The sequence below is a fragment of the Gavia stellata genome, chromosome Z, assembly GCF_030936135.1.
Source record: "Gavia stellata isolate bGavSte3 chromosome Z, bGavSte3.hap2, whole genome shotgun sequence".
Classification (NCBI taxonomy): domain Eukaryota; kingdom Metazoa; phylum Chordata; class Aves; order Gaviiformes; family Gaviidae; genus Gavia; species Gavia stellata.
In genome coordinates, this window is record NC_082637.1 from 88,940,313 (window position 1) to 88,963,718 (window position 23,406).

General features: G+C 51.0%; 1 protein-coding gene across 2 annotated transcripts in view; it reads right to left on the bottom strand.

Annotated features, from left to right (window-relative positions):
* Positions 1-23,406, bottom strand: part of PAX5 (paired box 5) — a 132,298-nt gene that overhangs the window by 36,435 nt on the left and 72,457 nt on the right. The window lies entirely within an intron of this gene.

The window sequence follows — 23,406 nt, forward strand, 5'->3', positions numbered from 1 at the left end:
TTGTAAAGTCAGAAACAGTGAAATGTGAAATAACACTGATCTTAATGACACTTTCCCAGAAAACTCTCTAGAAAATCACAGTGCACAGGCTGATGGTTTGCAGAGCTCTAAATACAATGCAGGACATTGTTTCTATCTCTTATTAAAGCCAGTTAAAAAAAAGAACAAATACAAGACATTGAGACATGAAAATAGTTTAAAATATAGTTTGCTGTGGTGCCAGAAGAAGGGTCAGATTCACAGACACAGCCTGAGGTAGTGCTCTTTACTTAGACTGCAGAAACACGCCTTTTTATTCAAGTACCCACAGGTCTTCCATGGAAATAACCCCGCAGAAGCAGGCAGTGGGGTGTCCCCCATATCCCTCCGCCCTTGGACCAGGGGGCTGGGGTCCTCTCTCTTCACCCCGCCTCCCCAGGCACACCTCACACCACTGCCCGGGACACATTGCTGCCTGCGGAGTGAAAAGGAGAGGTGCAGATGGTGCAGCTCGCAAAGTGCCGCAGAAGTGACATCCCGACCCTGCCCAGACCCTGCCTCCTGTGTGCAGAGCCTGGGATAGCAGCCGTCCCTGCAGGCTGCTGCTGCCACCGCAGCAGGAATTCAGGTAAATCGCTGTCTGCTGTGGCCACAGGTGGCCCACCAGAAGAAAGGGATGCTCCTGCGATCCCACCAGGAAGGATCCATCCCTCACCACAAAGGGAATGCTGGAGGCCACCCATGGTCTTCTCCTGGACTCCCATGGCATCCTTGGGCAGAACACTTATCCAGGGATAAGCTGCCTTCAACGCGTGCTCAGGTGCATGGTAGCGTCTACCCTGGGACACTATGGCCGGGTCTGCAGCTGGATGCAGGCGCTGCTATCCACTCCTGGGGAGCATCACGCGCCGCTCAGGTCACCGCTCTGCTACAGGGATCTGCCTGATCCACCGCCCTGGCAAGGGACGGCGCTGCTGGCATCTCCGCCGTCCTGCCAAGCAGCTCCTCCAGAGGCTGGCAGGAGCGAGGGGACCTCACAGCAGGGACTGGCCCCTCTGGCCGAACTGCAGGCTCAGAGGCAGTAGCTCAGCACAGGCACCGGGTTCTGAAAAGCTGTGTGCACGCTCCAGGTAAGAGAAAGGGACCCTGGGCTGCAGGGAGCCCCTGGTCCTTGCCCGAAAGATATGCCCCCACTCCTCTAACCTCTGCATGGCCAGGACCACTCGGGGTCCAGCCAGCTCCAAGATGCTGTTGGCCCAAACGAGCCCGTTAGCCAGCGAAATCACTGTGAGCGCAGGTTCCTTCACCAAAACGTGGCACATCCGATCATCAAGAAAAGTTACAAGACTATGTTGATTTTAGCACCACCGATGAGAAGAAATGTACAGATCCTTGTGTTCAAATTGTTTTCCCCAGGCATTTGATTTTATGACCGTGTTTTTTTCAAGTCCCTAGAGCTTGGAGAGGTTGGAACTAAATGTTTTCCCATGACCCAAAACTGTTTTTTAACTTTTTTGGCAGGCAGAGATTTTGAGCCATGATTTCATTTTGAACTGATCTAAAAATAAAATTTTAAGAACTTTCTTTTTTCGTTATCATCAAAGAAATGAGACCTCCTCTGATGAGACGAGAGACGTGTTATTGCAAATTGCTGCTCACCACCCCCGGGTCATGGCCACGAAGGCTTCTTCCCCGACCACCCGCATCAGATGAAGGGGTCCATGCCGAAATGCTCCGGCACTGCCTGGCACGCGGGCATCACTGCAGCGATCTCTCAGCACATGCCCCACTTTCCTCGGCGCGCTGCATCCACAAATCAGGATGCGTGCCGTTCCTCTCAGGCCCTTCCTACAGAATATTTATGGTGCATCCACATCCTGAAAGAATTTAAGGTTCAAAACAATTGATTAATTTGCTCTTCAGTTCTAGGGGGAAGCCAGATCCCTTACGGAAGGGCATCATGAATTCTAATTATTCAATGCAAGAAGAAAATGACTCTTTTAGATTAAAATCTTCTCCCCTCATCACTGCCCTGCTTCCTTCTCTCCGGCACAAAATTAAATTCTGATTATGTCATCTCTACAGCCTGGGGAAGGCAGAAGTACCTGCGATCTACTTAAATTTGGTTGCAGAAGCAAAGTTCACTGCCGGCGCTGGCAGGGAGCACCGACCCTTGACTAAGGGCTGTCCATAACGCAGAAAAGCATCTCACAGCCTGACCTCCACACTGGTACCACCATCCAGGAGTCCTCTGATGACCCAAGAAGGGCCACCACCACTCTACCCTTCCTCGGCGGTGTGGTGTCACTGTGTAACAGCTCAGCACCTCGTCTCCCAAAGGTACCCAGGTCTGTGGGCCAACAGGCGAACTTCCCTTCCTGTCCTGTCCCGCAGTGACCACTCCCCATCCTCACTTTCCAATAGTTATTACAAAAAAAAAAAATTGCCCTAGCCTTTTTTTCAATATATCGAAATATTACAATGTTTTTCACTTTCTCCAAAGCCGCTGTCACAGCCAGTGTGGTTAGGATCATTGTCAAGGGCACTGAGCAGAGTAGCCACCACTGGAGACACCAAGAAAGATAGCATCTCAGCTCCTCCATAAATCAAGACAACATCACTCATGGTCTGTTCTACAGGTCTGCTCTTGTTTCCATCGCATCCCATTTCCAAATTAAAAGTTCTGGCATCCGCCAACCAATGTTTATAGCAGGGTAACTGTAGCCAGGCCTCAGGCAGGGGCTGGGAGGTGGCCAAGGGGGACTGGCAAAAACCAAGGGCAGAGCTGCAAGTGCTGCAACCTCACCTTGTCCTCTCAATTGCGTCTGACGTGCTTCCTCCCCCGAAAAAGGGGGTAGAGCATCCCTGTCCGCCATGAGATTTTCCTCCAATATTAGCAAGTTTCAATCGCACTGAAATACTTTATTTCAGAGAAACACTAATAACCCTGCCATGAAGAGAGGATAAGAAGCAGCATCCACCCCAGGGTGCTCCTACCCTACACGAGCAAAGCAGCCAAGAGGAAATGAACATCTGCATTTTAGCAGTGGGCCACAGAGACATAAAGACCAATGTCCTTCAAGACACACTTATTCCTAAGTGCCTCTGGTCTGGGTTTTTTAAAGGGTATTTTAGATGCCTAAAGCTGGAAACGGGCCATGGCTGGCTGCAGGCTGCCTCCCTCCCTGACTCACCGGGCTGGCGTTATGTAGAACAGAGCAGCTCAGCTGCCAGTTCCAGCCTACAGAGAAGCGTGACCAGAGCAGAGCCTAGCAGGACTTTCCAAGAACAACGTCTGCAAACACTATGAGGCCACTGCCTAAAGCTTCAGGTACCCAAATACCTTGCTAAGTCTTGCCTGGAGTGGCCTCCCCATGGAGAGGCTGGCAGCCCCAGCAGCGCTGGTACCGTCAGTGGTACCTGCTGGCCTGCGGCTGGAACCCCCCCGTGACAGGGGAGCACATGGGAGCTCTTGTACCCCTCTGGAGGACCCTGCCTTCTCCTTCACCCCGCTGCCTCCTCCAGGCCACCTTGCTGACCTCCTCCACGTCACTGGAGAGCACCTCAACGGGGTCCACCAGCAAGGCGGCTTGGACCCATCACTCACCCAGCACCCAAAGGAGAAATACCTCAGGGGAGAGGGTCTAGACAACCTGTGCAAGGGGTGTTGTGTTCAAAACGCACACGATACACTGTACTCATGTTACTGAAGGCAGAATAGGTCCATGTTCTTTGAGCGGGATGTGGTGAGGCTGGCTATGTCCTTCTCAGGATGGGAAGCACATCCTTTCCTGTGTCACGGCTGGGTCCCTGTCGTGCTGTCTCTACCATAGGTGACCTTGCCACAGATGCTCCCCACCACACCACAGGAGTGAAGCTCCATCCCTTCACCTTCAGCAGCACATGCAATACCCAGGCCCAGGCTGCCAAGGCCAGGAGGTGAGGATTTGGAGCCTTCAGCTGGAGTCAACATATTGTGGAGACTCAGGAGAGCATCCAGCAGCCAGGTGTGATGCTGAGGAGCCGGGCTGCCACCACATGAGCCTGGCGTGCCGCTGGTGCCACATGGTACACCACTTTCTTGCAGTATCCTATGTCTACAAGCCAGAGTGCAAAGTGCCACCATTCACCATGACTGCAAGTAAACCAGAGACTGGTCTGAAGTAGGTTGACGGATAGGATAAAAATAGTAATAACAACAGAAATGGTGTTTGGACAAAAAATGTGAGTACGGGATTACCTGCACTGCACAACCCTTCCCACGGCATCACACGGGTACAGGCAATAACCCCTCTTCAAAAAGCAAAGATGCAGAGCAGAAGAGACCTGAGGTCAAGATGACTGGAGAAGCCTCCACCCTGGAGATGGAGGCAAGGAGCTCACTTTCATTTTTAAGTACAGGTACGGACAATCTGCTGTTCTCCTGCTGCAAGAAAAGCACTCAGCCTGGAGTCCCAGCTCTCTCCAAAGCCCCAACAAGCCTGTGTGCAGTCACTGCCCCTCTTACGGAGCTGCCCGTGCTGCTGGGATCACGCGCTTCTCTGGGGCTTCCCAGCGCAGGACCAGCACAGCGCAGCTCCTGCGCCTGCTGCACACTGACGTGCACGTGCGTGGCGGGGTTGCCTGCAAACAGGCCCCAGGCTGAGGGAGTACATCCAGCTGGGAACACCCAATACCGTGCCAGCTAGAGCCATCCGGAGAGGGGCTGGGGACCCCGTAGCTGCACAGCAAAGGCACCCCACGGGATCAGGAGCACCAGCATGCCACCTGGCATTGGGGGGAGCAGAGCAAACGCCTCTGTTACAGATGCTCCCGCACATACAACGACCATCACAAGTTCACCACAGGGATGAAAAGTTGCACATCATTTTCAGTCTTAGGCATATCCCTGCCAGAATTCATCCCGCATTACTCCGAAAACCAGAATATGACAATGCCGAATAACAGCAATATCAGTTGGCACTGTGGGACCAGAGGGCGCAGCCACGTGCCAAAGTGCTTGGCTCTGCATGCAGAAGACAGGCAATAGAAGTCCGTCCCTCCATTCACCAGGAGCTGGCAGTGCGCTTGCACCGAAAGCAAATTATCATTTCTCAAAAAAAGTGCAAATGAGTAATTTTCTTCCATAAAAGAAATTACTTTGCAGCCAGCTGCAGGAGAGGTCAGCAACACCCCTCTGAGCAGAAATGACAAGCAGCACTCGGGCATTGGTGAAAGCCCCCACTCCGGCACAAGCTGCCCGAGGCTGGCTGGGGGAATGAGCAGCATGTGGCAGCAAAGGATTCTCCTGCCTCCAAACCATGGTGAAAAAAACGAGGGAGCAGTTTAGAAGCATTCTTCAGTTCACTTACCTTTTAAAAAAAAAAAATCAAAAGGCGGCAAAGAGCGTTTCCAAGTGTCTTTGTATACTACTGTGTGTAAACGTGAATCCAATTAACTTCAAATTTAACTACTAATGAAATTATCTCATTTTGCTATCAGCTCAGCTCTCATCCATGGCAGTAATTAACCACTGGGGGTTGTCACTCCCAGACACATGACACGAGGACTTCCCCAAGCTCAGGTGCTTCAAACCCTTGCAGAATTCATTACCCTGACAGTGTGAAAACCCTTCACTTTCAATACCACAGGGCACCAACACGTTTTTTTTTTCCTTTATCTAACTGATTGCCAGTAACAGTATGAAAGAAATGAACCCACTGGAGAGGTAATTAATTACTGCAAAGGATACATTAGAAAATGCAGGGGGTTCAGGTGGTGGGGAGGGGGCTTACGGAGCCCTTTTGCTGCTGCCTCAGAACCATCCTCCGCAATAGATGGGCCGGTGATTTTCCTCTCCGAGATGCGCGGCGGGCTGTGGCAACAGAAATGGTGCTCGCTGTGCACAGAAGCCTTCACCCGCCACTCCATACTTACAGCAGACGTGAAACTGCCACCAGCTCGGAAGTGTGGTCAACAATTAGGCAGTGTATCGGGTTAATGGGGTAATCCCACCTCTCCAGAGACAAAGGTTCAACACCAACAGGTCGCCAGTGTTGGAAAAGCCAGTCTGGCGGTGCCGGCGAATCCCCACGCGTGCTCGCTCTCATAAGCAGGCGTCACCACGAGGTGTTAGCCAGTCTGAAACAGCCACCCAAGGCAGCACGCACCCCACGTCATGCCCAGCACCAGGGTGCTCCAAAAGCATCTCCCCAGGGTCCATCTCACGCGCCCACACCCTCTCCACCCCTGCCCAAAGCAGGGTCCCCTGAGACCTGCCCACCTGCACAGAGCAGAGCCCCCTCGCCCCGGATCCATGCAGAAGCTGCTTCCTCACCTCACTCTGTGTCTTTCCAGAAAATAATTTTTAAAAATGCAGGTTTACGCTAAGCGACGTGGAGATGAAGAGATGCTGCCACACAGGCACACTGTGACCTGCCCGCAAGATCACGTGAGGAGCTGGGCAGGCATTTCCAGCGCCATCCCACTCGGTCGGCGGGTCTGCAGCTCCTCGCCTGGCAGCCCCTGCACGCGAGGAATCCCGATGCTGGCTGTAGCAGGGATGCTGCATAACAACTACAGCAGTGCACCAGCAGAATGGGCAAACCCGTTCCAAAAGGCAGCCAAGTTGGATGGATCGGACTTGACTTTCGGCTGTGCTCCCTCCGAAATGACCTCGCGCAGTCTCTGAGATCCTGCAGCACGATGGGAGAAGGATGGCGCCTGCCCCTGAGCTCTGGTTCCCAGCCCTGGCAGACAGAACCGCCTTCACCAAGTGCCCACAGACGTCGGTGGCGGAGGAAGGGACCTGCACTGGTGCTGCTCTGCTGCCAGCACCCCCGGGGACCAACCCGCTGCCCCCAGGAGCCAGCACGCATTGCTTTTTCTATTGATGGACTTCAGCAGCCCTCCCTTGCCGTGCCAGGCACCGGCTACCCCAGAAGTGAGGGAGTGGTGCCTTACAGCCAGGGATGCGTTCGCTTAACACCGGAGAAAACAAAAACAAGTAATTGGCAGAGACGGTGTTTTGGGAGCAACTTCATCTCTGGAAGCAAACCCAAATCTCCAGCCTATTTCAGTCAAACCTGTTACCGGAACTGACTTTTGTTTTGAAAAATCCAGCTCCCGCTATGCACAGCTTTTTCTTTGCCCAGTGAAGATTTTGATAATGCTAACCCTGTTGTTTCAATCATTACCCCAAAGAAAATGTTTTGGCCAAACACGCAGCCCCGTTAGCAGGAAAAGGACCTGACAAGCTCCATCACTCAGCTCCTGCTCCCCCCACCGCCTGGGAACATGCGTGTTGCACCCAGGGTCTGCCCAGGGCAGCAGCGTGGGGCAGTGGAGCACCCCAAACCAGAGACGAGCAAGTCTTAAAATACTTATCTGGTTTTATCACATATGAAGCACTGCTCCTTGCTCGGCACAACAGCAGCGCAGCACCTCCATCATTACCACGCTGGGCCCAGAGCCACTGCGCACGTGCCCCAGCATTGGGTCCAGCCTGAATGCAGCTCGGACTCTGCATCCTGCCGATGCCCGCGGGATTGCATCTTGCCCCGTTATGCCAGTAAAGAAGATGCTGCCGGCGCAGGACTCCGACACACCGAAACGCTGTTGTTAATGAATAACTTCCCTCCTGTGCTCATCTAGCTCTATTTGTGGACATCAAACCTAGTGCAGCATGCTTACTGCAATGAGTTACCTCTCCTGCACCTAATTAGAGGCAGATAAAACAGTGGTAACACACAGATCACCTGTAATGATTTTGCTGACTCGATTATTCTTCTGACAATTAGCTCTGGCTGCCAAAGCCTCACAGGAATGTCAAAGTCTACTTCCTACAAAGCAGGTAATGTCACAGGTGTGACCATGAAATCAATAATGAGGCATAGCTCTTGCAGAGGGCATCCAGGTCAGATGGAACAGCCCTTAAATTAAACATTGATAAGCAGAACACAATTATCCATCATGTTTAAGTGCCTGCGTGAAATTAGCAGCCAGGGAATGGGAGCAGTGGGGGAAAGATTAGTGGAGGAGGTATTGAAATGCGCAGTGTCCACTGTGACTGGGGCTGCAAGGGCTTGTGACAGCAGCACCGTAATCTGCTATCAAAGCCATAAAATTCAGATTAAGCACACTGCGCTGAAACAGGGGTTGCAGATGTGGGTCTATTTTTCTCCTCACCTGCAAGGCAGAGGCAGATGTCTGAAGGAGTCCAGAGCCGCCCTTCATAGCAGGTGTCTTTCCTACTCTTCCCGTTGACACAACTACGCTTTTAAAAAAGAGGCAGGGCAAGGAAAAGAAAAAGGAAGGAAGAACAGTACCTTTCGGTAAAGCAAAAATGTAGTGGGTAAGTACAGACAAATACTCCATCCTGTTTTCTCTGCAATTTCTAAGCAAGAGTCCTGGAGCTGCAGAGTGCTCTGCCCTCAGCCTCATCTCTTCTGGACAATCTCTTTTGGCTGCTGCTGCTGCATAAAACTCTTGTCCCCTCTTCCTTGCAGCCATGGAGCTCTTGCACACTACGAACAACCCAACAGTTCAGCTTTTCACATACTTCTTGGCGTTGCTAGTATGCGAAGGCTTTGTATGCAGACTTGAGCTGAGCTGCACTCTGTCATCCACCTTGATCTTCAAAAGCTGCGTGGGTCTCCTTCCCCTCCCGTAACACATACAAAGTTAGAATTCCCACATTTGACCACTCATTTAACGCACACACACATGAAGTATTGGAGGGGACATTTGTGTGGAGACTAGGAAAAGATATCCTAGGTGGACAACGTCTCTGCAAGAACCCACCCCTACCCTAATTCTTGTGTGGCCAACAATTAGCCATGTACTAAAAGCATCAGCACCATTTAACCTCTCCCTCTCCCTAGCTCCTGGTAAGTGAAACCTTCACACCTTGCAAGCATTCTCTCTGTCCAGCTCATCGTGGGGCCAGCAGGCATGCCAGCGGTCCGGGCACAGCAAGGTGTGGTGGGTTGGGTCTCAGATGCCCAGCTACGTGTGCGGAGGGATGTGGGGAAGCGTGGGGAAGCGTGGCAGACAGCTGGAGAGGATGCCACCGCAGTCCAGGTATACAGCACCACTGACCCCAGAGAGGACAACTCTCCACTGCCGGCACTTCGTCTGTCGAGGGCACCAAGGGGAATGGAGGGCAGACGGAGGTGAGCACAATAAGGATGAGACCTTGTGGGACGACATGCAGAGGTCTGGAGGCATTTTATTAACACATCCATTAAATGCCTTCTCCAGGCTCCTTCCCCTCCTATACCTGCCTGGAGAACAGCAGAGGAGCAGCAGGGCACAAGCAGCACGGTGGGCATCACGCTGCAGCCGGAGCAGCACCCTGCCGGAGAGTGTCCTCTGGGGAAGGCTGCAGTCTCCCTGGCACAGCCTGCAAGTCCAACACGGGCGCTTGTCCCTGCACTGTTCCTGCATGCTTAAAACCTGTGAACACCTCTGTTACTGAGGAGCACAGTCATCCCCAAAGCAGGCAACGAACAGGCAGCCGCTGGGAAACCCCGTCCACGGCCAGGGTTGCCCTGCTGCCAGCACCAACGCACCCAGCATTTGCTCAAGCACAGTGATACAGGGGAAAAAGCGTGCTCTGACGCCGTATCAGTGCAGAGAAAGGGGGCTCAGCAGCACTGGGCAAGCGTATGACTTCCTTAGGTCGCCAAGCCATGATCTCCACGTTGAGGGTGCCCCAGCAGCCGCGCTGCCCGCGCGGGGGGTCTGACACAGGAGCTGAGGGCTGCACAAAGCGGGGTCCTGGATGGGGTGTCCCGGCCATCCCTGCCAGCATCACTCCGCTCCATCAATGGTGTGTGTGCACACTCGCTGTTGCGGTCCCTCCCTGAAAGCCACTGCGGGCTCTAGCCAGCGCTTCCAGTTCTCATTGGCAATTAAATAAATTCAGGGGGAGAAAAAAGAAGCGGAAAGCAAAGCAAGCACAGACAGGCAGAGAAGCTGGTGTGCCCAGCTGCGCAGCTCAGGACCGGGGCGCGCCGGGCAGGCGCTGGGGCATCCTCTGGCGCACGGCGCGGAGGATGCAACAGACCACGGCCATCAGGTTCGCCTTTATGGCAGAGCCAGCCAAGACCTTTTTTAATGAAACCTTTTCATGAAGGGACAGAAATGCCCAAAAAACCTTGAACTGTGGAAGCCTGGAGTTTATGCAAGCAGAGAGGCTATTCATTTGGGCATTTTAAATCCAAAAGCTTCTGGGAAAATCTTTGAAGATGTTAGAACATTTGATTTTCCTTTAGAAAAAGAAGAAAAAAAATCTCATTTTCAAGTTTGGAATGACTTTGCTATGTAAAATGTAAGCTACCGAGGACAGATACAAGAAGTGGTCCAAATGAAAACAAGAGGTGCACACTGCCCTGGGCTGGTTTTACCTTGTTTACTACTGACAGTTGTTAAACTTTCCTCAGATCTGGGGTTTTTTTAACAGGAAATAGACCTGAAAAAAGTAAAAATGTTGAATACTTTCACAGTGCAGGAAAACCCATTCCCCCCAGTCTTAGTTTTGAGTGCGGCTCAGCATACACCAGCAGCCACGGGGTCCGCAGGGCTCTGCCACAGCCAAAGGAGGTTGGACCCCGTGTGTGCTCAGCCCAAGATGGGGACCCCAAAAAGGGCTACGGGGGCACCAGGCCCCCACAGCCCGAGCTCGGCTAAGTCCCCAGTGGCTCCTGGTCCAGGGCTCAGTCCCTCCACCAGCGTGGAGGAGAAGCGTCTCCCCGGACCCCAGGTTTCAGGAGCGGGGGAAGGTGGCTCATCCTGGCCCCGACGGGACAGAGTCTGCTGGTGGGCAAAGTAAGATCTCAAAGATGAGACCACCATGTACTTAACACCGACATTGATGGAGATACTTAAACAAGTTTCAGGTCTGGTCACATCTTCTCTTTATATGGAGATAAAGTGTAAAGGTGAGAACTGGCATCCCTCTGTCCCAGGTGACAGCGAGGAGGGGACAGAGACTTTGCTGAAAACAGCCTGAAACAGGCACATCTCCCTGTTCGCATTTCCACAGCTCATAATGCAAGACGGGAAGAGGCAATGTTGCAGACAATTAGCGTGTGGGAATTGATGAAGCAGCGTGAGGGAAGCCAAGCCAGCTTCCATGGGCTCTGGAAGGAAAACTGACCAAGGAAATGCAGCCTGGAAGCACGGATGCACAAAGGTGCGTGTGGGACAGAGACATGCACAGGCTTCTCCTCCAGCTCTCGTCATACCGCTGGTGCCAATTATACTGATCTGCAGTTTTCCCTGTTTCAAAAGGGATTCACCACACATCAAGTGCTCTGCTTGGCAATCTGCGTTAGTTTGGAAATGACATCAAGTGTTGCCTTCAAAGGCAAAAAACCCCCTGTGTCTACTTATCTGAGAGACCAGTTAGCCTCATCCTGTCAAACAGACATGTTAGAAGGGGAGAGAAAAGAAATCTCACATAAGAATAATGGGCTTATCACCACAGCAGATCTTAGCCCAGAAAATACTCTTTTTTGGACAAGTGCAGTTCATCGTGCATTGTATTTTACCAGCATCAATGAAATGAAAGTTTACTTTAAAATACAAGTAATAAAACCAACTTCAAATAGTTCAGAACTTAAACACAAAAGAAACCAAAACCAAAAGCCAAAAAAAGACAAAAAAATCCCAAAACAAAACACCTCTTCCTGCTAAAATGCAGAAAGTGCCAGTCTGACTCTTCTTCTTCTGCCGTGTAACACGCTTCTGCTTTTCATATCCCCTCGCATCTCAGGTCTGAACGGCCCTTACACACCTCACAACCACTGCCAGATTAAAGATGGGTTTTTTTCATCCCATTATTTCTAAAATGTACTCCAGCCAGCACGCTACATGCAATGAATGAAAGAACTAGGGAGAATTAAACCACGCAATGAAACAGCTTTCTGACGAATAAAGCTATGGAAATTTTAGGCTCCATTTACTTCTCAATCTAATTTTGCCCTCCAATGCACATTATGTCTGAAATGGGATCTCATGTGGTTTGATCAGTGCTCTTAACGCATGCAGAAGCAACATATTCCCTTTATTGTTGTTTCCTTTCTGTGGCACAGCAATACTTCTAATAAGAGCAGCACAGCAGGCTCTGTGAGACTGTCTCTACAGTAATCACTGTGCTGCTGGAAAGCTGCAAGATGACCAAGAGGATCAGCTGCTCGAGAGGTTTGTGGTCCAAGGGATCGCTGTTCCCGCAAATGCAGAGCCAGCTGTTTAATACAAAAATCACAAGAGCAACTGAGTCATCACAAGGTGTTTAAATAAAATATTTTTTCCTTCTGTTTCTTTTCCAGTATTCGAATTTTTGCATACATCCAGAAGCTATTTTCTAGCCTCTCTTTGCAAGCAAGAGGACTAGAAAGCTAACATCAGTTTGTGAAGAATTACAAACTCCTCTCGCTGTAAGAGGACTCCAGACCTTGGAGCTACAAGAAAAAACCACTGGGAGCTGCAGGATGAAAACAAGAGCACTGGTAGCATTTTACTGTGGAGCCATGGATGCTCCTGAAAACTAATGGATATGTATGGGGAGAGGTGGCTGGCCTCCAAGTTCTCCCTCTTCAAGAAATTAAAATCCAGCACGTTTTCAACCCCACACGTTCAGCCTGTTTAGCAAATATTTAGCAAGTAACAAAAGGGACACGCGTCTCAAAGCCACCCTGAGGAGGGTGGGTGGTCCCGCATACCCCCTGTTCTCCAATTCACTCCTCGGGTCCAAAGCCTCTGCTCAGGTCAGGAGCTGCCCTGAGGACAGAGGAGCTGCTTAAAAGAGAGAGCACCCTTCATTAGGGCTAAGACCTGCAAGATTTACTCTGGAGACCTGGCCAAAAGACCCCGCTGTCCATAGGCAACTCAGATGGAGCAGCGCACGGATGCACCAGCCTACGGCAGCTCCCCTGCCCGTACCAGGCAGCACAGCTGGCAGCCACCTCCGCCACCTTCCCCGGCACCGCGGCAGTGCCTGAGGAAAGGCACGGTGACGGCCCCTCCACCGGCCTCCGCCACCGTGGCTGCTCCCTAAAGAGCATCCGAGGACAGTGGTGGCCACCGCTGCCACCTGCTATCGCTCCGGCTGGAAGAGGGGCTGCCGCTACCTGGGCGATGCCAGGCTGCGACATGAGCTTGCCGGCCACCTTCCCAAAAAGACCCTGCTGGTACAGGCGTCGCTCCGGACTATCTCCAGCGGTGGGTGAGGGGCAGTGGGCAGCGCAGCCCACCTCCTCCTCCCCGCCTGGCAGCTCGGGGGATGCTGCCCCCAGGTCCGAGGGCTGCGCGTGGGGGCCTGTGGAGAGTCCCAAAAGCCAGGTAAGCCTGTGCTGGCAGGCTGCTGAGCCCTGGGTCCCTGCCGTGACCCACCGGGCCGGGGTGGTGCTGGTGGGGAAGGGGTTTTGTGTTCCCCCGTGGGGCGCGGGAGAGCAGGCGGGTGGTCTGGCAGCAGCGGGGAGGGACCCAGCCAGGTGACTGGGTGGGAGAGGAGGACATGGGTTTCCAGTTGCCTTGCAAAGGACAGCAGTGACATCCAGAGGGCTTTTGGGAGCAGTGAGAGCAGGAGGAGAAGCCCAGGAGCCATGCAAACCTGCCTCGGTGCAAATCCTGCCGGCCCCAAGCCAGACCCTTGAAACCCTTCACCAGCGCCCACCCCAAAGACTGACGATGCACCAGTGGGTCTCATCACCACTCGGGGCCACGGCACATCCAGCCTGGCTCAGGGCATGCTACAGTCAGGAGCACCCAACGGCGGTGTGGTACTGGGGGTGCCAAAGCTCAGTGAGATGCCAGACAACCCAGGGATTCACTGTCCCACCCGCTCCCGTGCAGACACCTTCCAGCGCAGGGGAGCCCTGTGAGCACCGACACGGGTGGGCACGACACTGCAGCCCACCAGCGCATCCGGGAACAGGAAGAGGGGTGTATATTGGCAATCAGTTATTCAGCTTGCTAGATAAGCACAGAGGGAAAAAAAAACCCAACAGCTTCCACCAGTCTGTTTTGCAGAGACGTTAAACCCATGCTGAAATCTTCCATCTCACAAGAATCAATATTTATGATCTGCATCTGGAATTAATCTGAGATGGAGACGTTTCCAATCTAAAGATCATTGCTAATGTCATCAGCAGTTTTCTAGTCCTCACAGGAAAAATACATACACCCTAGATTTTAACATCTTAATTAGGGCTCAACAAAGTGCAGATCGACAACCCAAATGTGATTTTTCTGGTATTGCAATACGCTACTTTTATACTGGAGTAAGATGAAAAGCTGAAATCAGGCATTTTACCTGGATTCTGCGATGGAGAAAGTGAAGCTGTGGAAATGTTGATGTACTAGGGTTTCAGTATTTTCCACCAAAATATTTTTAATTGTCAAGATTGAAATATTTTCTTCTCTTTAGTTGAAAGGACCTGAAACACCTCATTTGAAATCACTTTAAGACAAAATTGCATTTTTCATCTGCCCTGTGAAGCAGCAGGACCAAGTTCATATTTCCAAGTCCCATCTCTTTCCTAGATGCCTGGTGGGTAGATAGCATCCCCCATAATGTATCCAGATGTGCAGCTCAACTGATGCACCAGGTAGTTCAGACAATAATGAACATGCGGATTACTATATGAAAAGTGTCCTCCAGTGACTTCAGACCAGAGGACAGACCAAGATGTGGAACTGTGACTCCCACATAGCATGAAACACAGGAAAAGCTTTAATATTGTGCGGAACATACGTCATCTCTGCCCAGGAATGTATCGGGTTGACCAAAACCGCTCCAATGTGATTTTTCTGTTAAAAAACCTGGCATCCCCGTGGGACCGTGCAGCCCCTCCGCCGCCCTTCCCCTTCTCGGCAGTGCAGCTCGCGCCTCACCCCCAGCGCATGCGGAGCCCAACGCACGGATGTTAAACGGCGACGTGGCTCTGGTGGCATTTCACGGGTTTGTGTGTTTGCACCTTCCCTGACATGAGGTCTGACACCGAATGAGGCTTCCTGGCACCCCGGCAGGAACCACCTCGGCTGCTTCTTCTGGCCAAAGCGGGCGGCCGCCCTCTCCCTGCTGCTGACGGGTGCCATTTGTGCCAGTGTCGGTCAGTCTGGGGTTCGTGGCTGGATCCAGCTGCCGAGTGAGCAATGCAGGCAACGAGCCGGCTCTGCCTGCGCTCTGCCTGTGCTTTACCAGTAGCCAGTCGTCCCTCCCGGACACCCGGGGAAGGGAAAGCTTTGCCAGCTGACGGCAGCATCAGCCATAGGAGGCAGCACCACATTGCTCCTGCCTGCAAAAACTACTGGTGCCCTGCCTCATTACACCAGGGTCACTAAAATGCAGTTTAAAAATGCAGTTAGATATTTAGATATTAACCAACACGTCTTTTTCAGGGCTCTTCCACGTTAAAAGCAGCTGACGGGATTTTGCTCCCAAGCCATGGTGGGAGTTTGCCCTTCCACCGCCTTCAAGCAGGACGAGAGCAGCCCCACCAGTGCAGTGCCAGGACCAGGGGATGCTGCGGCGGTGCCCGGGGTCGGGCTGTGGGGCATCTCCAGCCGCCCGAGAGCCGTGGGGCCGCACAGCCCGCCCAGGTCTGGGTGAGGTGCTCAGGGCTTGCCCAGCCCTAGGCCATCACCCGCCCCGTGGGAGCTCCCGGTTCACATTTCCCCCTGCCTGCTCCTCTCCGAGGAGCACGGCTGAGGACAGCGAGCAGGGAGACAAAAGCGGGACGGGAGAGCGGCCAGAGGAGGTCCCCAGCCCACGGTGCCCGTCATGGCGTCAGGATTTATAACTGTATTAAATGGCATGACAGTCAGCCATGATAAATCAGCTCCCCTTCTTCCCAAATCACAGACAATAAAAGCTTTGGCAGTGAAAGTCATTCATCATCATAAAGACTTGAGACGTTCTAGCCATCAATTTCACTCACATCCTTAATACACTGGAGAGGAGTGGTGGAGTTTTAGGGGGGAAAAAAGAGAGGGAGAGAAGAAAGGGAAAAATAATTAAAAGAAAACATGAAGAAAGATTGGACAGGAATAATTACAAAGGTCAGAGAAAAGAGTCCCTTCAGGACAACACTTCTGATGACGGTGGCAGAGCTGCCCTGCTCTCCATCGGGTACGTGTGATGCCGAGCAAAGCTACGGGGCACCCCTACCACCCCGAGGGGTCCCCGGGGCAGGAGATGCCGGGACTGCGTCCTGGAGGGGTGACTGAATGCTGCACTGCCTCCCCACCCCTATCCAGCCCTGCATCCCTGCGTGGCGCCACTGCCGGGTCCCTGCGCCCACGACACCTTCGTGCTCCTGAGGTGCCAGGTCCGGAGTCGGGCCGGAGGAAGGGTGGTGAGTGCGGGGGGCTGACACTGCGCTGGAGCACCAGTGACGCAGCAGTGACGGTGCCTCCCCCTGCGTGGGGGCTGCAGGTTCATCATGCATCCCCCCACGGATGCGGCCACCACAGAAAGGGAGCGCTTTGATGAGGGTCTGCAGGCAGTGCCGTGCAGAGAAAAGCGCAGAGGTAACCCTGCTGTCTGTGACCCCTCCGGTGACGCAACGCACTGGAGTATTGGCCAAGCACGGGGACAGGCACCGCTGCCCAGCACACACTGGCCGGGGTGGGGAGCCGAGCTGCTGGAGAGGCAGCTCTCCTGCGGAACGGCTGATGGGTCCGTTTCCAGGAGCCGCAGGAGAAGGGAGATGAGGCTCGCTGGATGAGCCCAGCGGTGGACCAGGGGTGAAAGGCAGGAGAGGGCACAGGCGTCCCCGTCAGGGCTCGCAGGGCCACCTCCTGCTCCTCAGCCTCCACCACCTCAACAAGCTGAGGTTTCACCGAGTCTGCACCATGCTCAAAGGCACTGACCAGTCCACTTCGGCACTGCTTCAGTACCAAAGCCATCATTCGTAACACACCCAAGGAGCACCACAGAGCTGCTTTATCCATGTCACAGAAAAGCCCACCAATATCCCACTCGTATCTTAAGAACTTAAGAGCTTCTCCCATTGAAACCTGAGCTGACAAGACTTGCAGGTGGTGAGCACCCCGGACAGAGTACGGATGAAATTTGCCTCCTGAGCAGTGAGCTGCACAAAGCAGCCTGCAGCAGTGCATCCCTGAGCCTGTTAAGCAGCAACGAACCCTTACACAATGGACCCTTAAACAAGGGTGCACCTGGCCGTGAGGTGGGGATCCCACCTCTGCACGCCTCCGCAAGACTTGATGTGCCTCCCGCAGCCTTGTGCATCCTCACAGCCAGAGGCCACAGCAGCTGCCTGCACCTCTCACGCGCTGGGGAAGGCAGCCGGGCTTGGCAATGCCGAGTTCGCTGCACAAACATTTGACTGCAGAGTGAACACTGGTTATTCCAGGGTGGACGAAGCCATGGGGATGCTCTGGGGCAGGACATGGGAGGTGCATGAAGCACCTCCTGGTGAGACCCCCGCAGCGGCAGGCAAAGGCACACAGAGCAGAGGCACAGCTCTGCAACCCTGCACACCGCAAGTGTATGTATGGTGTGTGACGTGTGTGATGCCTGTCCCATGTGTCCCTGTCACACATTTTATTGCCAGCGGCTGCTTGTTCGTATGACGGCTGCCCCTTGCTTGCCCGGGAGCGGACAGCGCAGCTCCACAGGGAGAGATTGGCAGGGCAATGCTCCCCAGCCAGCTCGGGGTCCGTATGCAGCTCTGCCAGCCAGGCGAGGCTGGGTGAAGCCCCGGCTTGGCAAAACCAGGTCACATTTTGTTCTGAGCTGGTGCCTATGCCGCCAGCTTGGCTGTCTGCCTGCCAGCGTGGGGATGCGTTTGGGTCTGCCTGTACTGGCTAGCACAGGCAGGTCAGGCAGCACAAGGTATAATTCTGCTTGACGGTGAACAGCTACCAGACCTGTTCAAGACTACATCAATGCCTGGGAACAGTTTGTGTCCATATTCCATCTTTATTACAATATTAACACGGACAGAAGGACCAAAAGCAAACCTTTGTTTAGCACCAAAAAACAGATTTGCTGACAAAAGGAGTCTCATCCACATCCCCCAACATCCCACACATCTTATGGACTCTGCAATTATTGCAGCTGCAGCAGCATCTGCTGGCTTCCCACCATGCTCTTCCAAACCCTCCATCCTCCTGCAGATCCTCAAGCCCCGACACTCCAGGACCAGCCTTCCCACAGAGGATGCTCACCTCTGGGGAGGTCACCAGGTCTGGATGCACAACTGCCAGAAACAAAACCTGCTGGGGAGGGGATAGCGCACATATGTCCCCTCTCTAGAGGGATATTGCTCATGCATAAGCCTTTTTTTAGGAGTTAGTGCTCAAAAAAGGTACAGTGTCATCTCAAGGCTGAGCTCAAGGAATTTAGATTGTTGCAAAGAATGTACGATGAAAAGAAGGAAAACTCCAGTGGGACCCCGATACTCCTTTCATGCCCTCACTGAATTCACTTTTCAGCCACATTGATGTGAAAATCCCAAGTCAGGTGTCAAGCCCGTGGCAGCACAGGCAGTCCCTGTCCCTGCTGATTCTCATGGGATTTCCACAAGTGATATTCCTTACTGTTGGTAGATGTGCCAGTTTCGTCAAGCAGCTCAAAACCAAGCAACTTTTATTTTGAAGAAACGGCAGTGACATTTTCTTTTTTCCACTGCATTTTGCTTTTTGCATTTTTTTTCATTACAGTTCAACGTTTTTATGCGAAATTACATCAAAACCTGAAATTCACACATTTTTGGTCTGATGTAATAGAAAGTCATAAAGAAACAATGGTCCATTACAAAAAAGTCCCAAGTGGGTTTATAAAATCTCTACTCATAGATAACACGGTGTTTTCCAGGGCCAGAACTACAAGAAGAGCGCTGTCAAAGAAGACAGTAGGGAAAATAATCAAGAGCTTTCCTTCCTACTCTGTGACAGAAGATGTTCCCCTTCTCCCAAAATGTGCTGCAACATCATTAAAACATCTGGATCCTTTGGCTTTCTCTCCCCTGGCTCAGCGATGGGCACTTTTGTCAGTTTCCAACTGAGAACAGCAAGGAGCTGTTGGTGGCACGGAGCTGTCAGAGCTCCGGCAGCACCAGCTCACACCCGGTCCTGGCTCTACGCCGAAGCCATCTCTGCTGGCCTCCCGGGGACCATGGCATGAAGCTGGGGAGCCTGTCCCCTGGAGCTCCACAGGGTTGCTGGGAGCCGAGCCTTTCGGGAAGCAGGTACACTGCTCAGCAGCCGGAGGCAGCATTGCCCACCAGGCTTTCTGCTCATGTGATTTTGAACACTTTACACTTTGCAGCTTTTCTTTCTTGAGTCCTCCTAAATTTCTCCTAGATTTCTCCTAGATTAAAAAAAAAAAGGCATGTTCGTATTTCTAGGTGACGGTATGAGAGTGTGAGCTGATGGCAGACAGCAAGCGTCCTTGTGGCATGCTCTCCATCACCCAGCGCTGCACATAGCCCTCAAATTGTCTCTGTTTTACCATTCCCTCTATTCACTTTCCAAACTGCCGGTGTGACAACTTACCATCCCCTGTGTAAATAGTCTGAATCTCCCAAGTGGTCAGGTATCAGATGAGAAGTAACTCATATTTGGCCAACTAAGGCCACCTATCATTGGTGGTGTAGCAAGTTTGGAGGGGTCTTCAACCACTGTCATCAAAACAACTACCTAGTCCTAGAAACAGTATCTGCAGCCTGACTCAGACCACCACTAGACTTTATTTTCGTGCCGTGCATATGCACAGATGCCAACACATCCCTCTATCCACCTGGAAATAGCATTTTGGTGGCTTGCACAGACACTCTCAGATGTTTTGCTATTGCCGCAGGTCAAAAAATGCAATTTAGGAAGCATTTATGCTAACTGGAGTGTTTTCCTTTCTATTTTTTTTTTTTTTTTCAATTTGGAGATCTACCACAGATTTACAGCATTTCTCTGGCAGTGAAAAATGCCGTCTGTGGACTGAATTGGCCGTTGGTACCCTAAAGCAGCGAGGCAGTGAGCTGCCCTGCCAGCTTGTGCACCCAAAGCCCCGGCTGCCATGGCGGTGGCACAGCCGTGGGTGAGCATCCCCAGGACCCAAACACCAGTGGGAGACACAGCGGGTGGAGCTGGCAGGGCGTTTTCCACCCTCCTGGGCGGAGTCGGTTTGATGCCCAGTTTTTTTTAGGGCATTTAGGACCAGGGTGAACACAAGACGAGGATGCTCAGCGTGTTTGCAGAAGAAGCCCCAGCCCTGCTGCAATCAGGACCAGCACAGGGGCATCAGAACCCTCTTGTCTTAATCCTCCTGCCATGGCTGCTCAATTTAAAATTGTATTTATTATCCATACCACAGTGGTATTGGGGGCAGGGGGAAACAGATTTAATTAATTAGAGATTGCAAAATCCTTAAGTAAAAGATGCTATGTAAATGCAAATTGTTATTATACATGCTTTGCACCAAAACATGTTTACCATAGTTAAATTCAACATTTAAATCCACAGCCAAACTCCCAACAGAGTCAGGCTGTACATCATCAAAAGAGGAAGTTAATAGCTTGGGTCTTAGTGGGGTACAAGTGGCCTCGTTTGCTTTCTCAAATGTGCTTGTTCTTTTTTAATGGCAAGATAAGAATTCATAAAAATGGAAAAATTCAGCAGTGTTTCAGTTAGACTCTGTCCTGTCATTAAAAATGGCACTTTTGTTTTTCAGATTGGCTGCCTTTCCACAGGAGTTTATGTGGCCTTTTTTCAAGTCTTTAACATGACAGGCCCTATTGGGAGTGACGAATAGATTATTGGAAAATGCATCTGCACTTTTATCTATTAAATGTAGAGACTAAGCTGTAAATCTAGCATTATGCTGCACTAGAAACCAGCCATCTACCAACACCGATTTGCACTTCAAAACAGTCCCACAGAAATTAAAGTATAATTTGGTGATAACGTTTTAACACTGATCAACATTTCCACCTAGAGACAGATTATATGACCAAAACGTAATGGCCTCAGAAGAAGACTTTTCATTATTGCTATTACAATTAGCCTACAAAAAAATTAACAAAGCATTTTTCCAGAAGAAAAAGCAATTTCAACAAAACCAAATCTTTTCTTTACTTTCTTCAAAACTGTGTTGATTTTAGGGAAGGGGAAAAAAAAAAAGGGGAAGAAGGAATTGTAAAAATGTTACATTACTCTTACTTCAGAGAGTTGGAACAGGAAGTGTAAGTTGTTTACTTTGAAATGACTTTTAATTTAAAAACTGCAAATATTTTTTAATTTGAAATGAAAATAATTGAAATCCTTTCATTCAGCTAGTGAAAACACAGCTACAAAACTGCCACTTACCAGTATTTCAGCAAACATCAGCTGGATAACAATTCCCTCCAGGACCCTCCTTCCTCTCCGTGGGGCAGGTCCATCCCACCCATGCAGCTCTAGCTCAAGCTAAGTGCTCCTTGTTCTCTCAATAGTCATTGGAAAGAAACAGGCACCCTCTGATGAGGATCCTTAACTTTATATCCAAAAATTCATGGGATTAAGTCACCTCCTGCAGGTGCTTCCTCTTTTCCACCTGGAGATCTCGCTACAGGGGTGACCAGCCACTGACCTCCTAAATGGTGAGAAATCAGTGAAGAAAGTCCACTGCTACGTCATTCTTAAAATGCAAAGTAGCAAATGCATTTAAGGGACAAACAGTGTTTCCTAATGAAATCAGGTTCTTTCATTGTGGTCAGCAAGAGCTGGGTTTAGACCAAAATTCACAACAATAAACAAACTACAACTGCAGAATCAACTAGATCGAAGATTTTTGGGTTGATTTTTTTTGACTACAGCAATATACAATTTAAAATAAACGTCTTCTTTTTGCCCCAGGAATCACCAACGGCAGATTTCACAATGCATTTCCCAGCATTATTAAGGCACTTTTGGACTTCACATTAATGAAATATTGAACCTCTACCACATTTTTGCATCTCTACAATAATAGTTGTCTTCACTGTGAATATCAGGTGTGCAAGAAAGAGTGCAAAGTCCTATTTCACTATGTATTCCTCAAAGGCATGTATTGGGAGCTTTATTTTTGCTTCTAAGCTTCACGTTATTGTTTCTGTTGGACACAAAAAGTACTTAGTTGTCTCTCATCAAAAATGGTCCATAAAAGGCAGATCAAATAAGGCTTAGGCCAAAAGAGAAGCAGCCCTTCCTTGGCTATTTTCAGCACCAGTTCCAGAGATCACAGCGGTGCTGAAGAAAGAAGAGCACTGTTTATCGGTTAAACTTCTGTCTCCAGCTTGGCAATAGTAAAGAGAAGGTAAAACTGGGAAAGAGGCGGTGACTCGGTTCTGACGCGGGACAAGCACTTAGAATCCAACCACAACATGGCAGAGAAGGATGGCATTTCCTTCAGGGTCCACCCGGACCTTCACCAAAGGGTTCAGCCCATGACCATTTCCCACCTTACCTATCCATATCGATGTAATTTCTCACCTTACCTACCCACATTGATTAAATACTCTATCTAGATGTACACACCTTGCTATACACCGCTCCTGCAGATTCTTACTAAGACTGAACTCTTGATTTCTCTGGTGTACCCATAAGATACCTCATTTCCAAAGTCATAAAAAGAAATAGGCCAGATTCCAAGCTGCTTAGACAACCCCAATGTCCCCTCTTCTCCTGACTCTCTCCCAGAAGTTCCCAGAGGGACACAGCCCTTACAGTGTTCATCAGAGAGCTTCAGTCAGGTCAAGAATCCCAGGGAAAACTTTTGATAGCTGGTATCTTTGCTGGGTGGCTAGAGAGCCAGGGATGAGGAAGGATATAAAAAAAGGAAAAAGGAAAAAAAAACACCCCACCCCAAAAACCAAACAAAGGGAAACAAGGGAAAGCAAAACATCCATCTTTTCTTCCATGTTTTGTGGTATCTAAACAATGTTCCTTTAAACACGTGTACAGACAGAGCAAAATAAATGGATGAGAAAGCTTCCTCACCCACCTACTCCACTTTCAGGCACATCCCAGTACAGGCAGACCCTCAGGAGGTACCAGTGGTCCCAGCTCCATGGACTGCAGACTGTCCTAGACCCACCCTGGGCACAACCCCACCAAAGAGACAATGAGACACAGCTCCTACCAAGCAACATGAAAGCACTGTGCCTACCACAGGAACACAGCGTAGCTGAGGTTAGAAAGCAACTCTGGAGTTCACCTAGTCCAACTCTCTTGCTCGGAGCAGGGTCACCTAAAGCAGGCTGCCCATGACCGAGTCAAATCGGGTTTTGAATATCTCCAAGGACGGACACTCCATAACCTCTCTGAGCAACCTGTGCCAGCGATTACCACCCTCACAGCAGAAAGGTTTCCTCTCATGTGTAAGAGGAGCTTCCCATGTTTCAGTCTGTGCCCCTTGCCTCCTGCCCGGCCACCGGGCACCACTGAGAAGAGTCTGCT